Here is a 3,561-nt window from a genome sequence, read left to right on the forward strand (position 1 = left end):
GTGGGTGTCAAAGGTGTTCCTGGCATGGGGGAAATCCGCTAATTGCCTACCCTTTCCAGCGGGAGGCATACATGCTACACTGCATTTCCAGCCCAAACCCCGCCTTTCCCCGGCAGCCCGCACATGCATACATCGGGGAAGACACGCGAAATGCTCCTAGGAGATCTCGGGGTGCTGCAGAAAGAAGACGGAACCTCCCCACTCGCAGAATGCCGGAACACGGCTGACTGTGTGGGGGAGGTTTGGGGGCGCCCTCCACGCTAGCTGAGTGGTGTCAAAAGTATTCCCTGGCAGGGGGAAGTCCGCTAATTCGGCCTACCAAGTCAGGGGGAGGCACTAGGATACTACCTGAATTCCAGCCCAAACCCCCGCCTTTCCCGGCAGCCCGCACATGGTAGACACTCGGGGAAAGACACGCGAAGTTCTCCTAGGAGATCCCGTGTGCTGCAGACAGAAGACGAAACCTCCCAACACTCACAATTCGGATCACGCCTGACTGTGTGGGGAAGGATCGGGCCGCCCTCCACGCAGCTAAGTGGTGTCAAGGTGTTCCCTGGCATGGGGAAATCCGCTAATTGCCTACCCTTTCCAGGGGGAGCACTACATGCTACCTGCATTTCCATCCCAATTCCCGCATTTCCCCGGCAGCCCGCAATGGAGACACTCGGGAAGACACGCGAAGTGTTCCTAGAGATCCCGGGTGCTGCAGACAGAAAACGGAACCTCCCCACAATCACAAATTCGGAACACGGCTGACTGTGTGGTGGAGGTTAGGGGCCGCCCTCCACGTAGCTGAGTGGTGTCAAAATTATTCCCTGGCAGGGGGAAGTCCGCTAATTACCTACCAAGTAAAGGGGGAGGCACTAGGTACTAACCTGCATTTCCAGCACAAACCCCGCCTTTCCAGGCAGCCCGCACATGCAGACACTCGGGGAAGACACGCGAAGTTCTCCTAGGAGATCCCGTGTGCTGCAGACAGAAGACGAAACCTCCCAACACTCACAATTCCGGATCACGCCTGACTGTGTGGGGAAGGATCGGGGCCGCCCTCCACGCAGCTAAGTGGTGTCAAAGGTGTTCCCTGGCATGGGGAAATCCGCTAATTGCCTACCCTTTCCAGGGGAAGGCAATACATGCTACCTGCATTTGCAGCCCAAACCCCGCCTTTCCCCGGCAGCCCGCACATACATACACTCGGGGAAGACACGCGAAATGCTCCTAGTAGATCTCGGGTGCTGCAGACAGAAGACGGAACCTCCTCACTCTCAGAATACCGGAACACGGCTGACTGTGTGTGGGAGGTTTGGGGCCGACGTCCACGCAGCTGACTGGTGTCACAGGTGTTCCCTGGCAGGGGGAAGTCCGCTAATTTCCTCCCAAGTCTAGGGGGAGGCACTAGATACTACCTGCATTTCCAGCCCAACCCCCGCATTTCCCCGGAAGCCCGCACATGCAGACACTCGGGGAAGACACGCGAAGTGCTCCTAGGAGATCCCGGGTGCTGCAGACAGAAGACGGAACCTCCCCACACTCACAATTCCGGAACACGGCTGACTGTGTGGGGGAGGTTCGGGGCCGCACTCCACGCAGCTAAGTGGTGTCAAAGGTGTTCCCTGGCATGGGGAAATCCGCTAATTGCCTACCCTTTCCAGCGGGGGCATACATGCTACCTGCATTTCCAGCCCAAACCCCGCCTTTCCCCGGCAGCCCGCACATGCATACACTCGGGGAAGACACGCGAAATGCTCCTAGGAGATCTCGGGTGCTGCAGACAGAAGACGGAACCTCCCCACTCTCAGAATTCTGGAACACGGCTGACTGTGTGGGGGAGGTTCGGGGCCGCCCTCCACGCTGCTAAGTGGTGTCAAAGGTGTTCCCTGGCACGGGGAAGTCCGCTAATTGCCTACACTGTCCAGGGGGAGGCACTAGATGCTACTTGCATTTCCAGCCCAACCCCCGCTTTCTCCGTCAGCCCGCAATGGGAGACACTCGGGGAAGACACGCGAAAGGCTCCTAGGAGATCCCGGGTGCTGCAGAGAGAAGACGGAACCTCCTCACTCTCAGAATTCCGGAACACGGCTGACTGTGTGTGGGAGGTTTGGGTCCGCCGTCCACGCAGCTGACTGGTGTCACAGGTGTTCCCTGGCATGGGGAAGTCCGCTAATTACCTCCCAAGTCGAGGGGGAGGCACAAGATACTACCTGCATTTCCAGCCCAACCCCCGCCTTTCACGTCAGCCCGCACAGGCAGACACTCGCGGAAGATACGCGAAGGGCTCCTAGGAGATCCCGTTTGCTGCAGACAGAAGACGGAACTTCCCCACACTCACAATACCGGAACACGGCTGACTGTGTGGGGGAGTTTCGGGGCCGCCCTCCACGCAGTTAAGTGGTGTCAAAGGTGTTCCCTGGCATGGGTAAATCCGCTAATTGCCTTCCCTGTCCAGGGGGAGGCACTAGATGCTACCTGCATTTCCAGCCCAAACCCCGACTTTCCTCGGCAGCCCGCACATGCAGACACTCGGGAAGACACGCGAAGGGCTCCTAGGAGATCCCGGGTGCTGCAGGCAGAAGACGGATCCTCCCCACACTCACAATTCCGGAACAAGGCTGACTGTGTGGGGGAGGTTCGGGGCCGCCCTCCACGCAGTGAGTGGAGTCAAAGGTATTCCCTGGCAGGGGGGAAGTCCGCTAATTTCCGTCCCATGTCCAGGTGGAGGCACTAGATACTACCTACATTTCCAGCCCAAACCCCCGCCTTTGCCCGGCAGCCCGCACAAGGTTGACATCCGGGCAAGACACGCGAAGGACTCCTAGGAGATCCCGGGTGCTGCCGACAGCAAGACGGAACTTTCCTCCACACTCACAATACCGGACCACGGCTGACTGTGTGGGGAGGTTCGTGGGCCGCCCTCAACGCAGTTAAGCTGGTGTCAAAGGTGTTCCCTGGCATGGGGAAATTCCGCTAATTGCCTACCTTCCAGGGGGAGGCACTACATGCTACCTGCATTTCCAGCCCAAATCCCGCCTTTCCCCGGTAGCCCGCCACATGCATACACTCGGGGAAGACACGCGAAATGCTCCTAGGAGATCTCGGGTGCTGCAGACAGAAGACGGAACCTCCCCACTCCTCAGAATTCCGGAACACGGCTGACTGTGTGGGGGAGGTTCGGGGCCGCCCTCCACGCAGCTAAGTGGTGTCAAAGGTGTTCCGTGGCACGGTTGAAGTCCGCTAATTGCCTACATGTCCAGGGGGAGGCACTAGATGCTCTTGCATTTCCAGGCCAACCCCCGCTTTCCCCGGCAGCCGCAATGGGATACACTCGGGGAGACACGCGAAAGGCTCCTGGGAGATCCGGGTGCTGCAGACAAAACGGAACCTCCCCACACTCACAATTTCGGAACACGGCTGACTGTGTGTGGGAGGTTGGGGCCGCCCTCCACGCAGTGAGTGGTGTCAAAGGTGTTCCCTGGCATGGGGAATTCCGCTAATTACCTCCCAAGTCCAGGGGGAGGCACTAGATACTACCTGCATTTCCAGCCCAAACCCCCGCCTTCTCCG

Source organism: Camelus ferus, chromosome 15 (genome assembly GCF_009834535.1).
Source record: "Camelus ferus isolate YT-003-E chromosome 15, BCGSAC_Cfer_1.0, whole genome shotgun sequence".
In the NCBI taxonomy this organism is placed as follows: Eukaryota; Metazoa; Chordata; class Mammalia; order Artiodactyla; family Camelidae; genus Camelus; species Camelus ferus.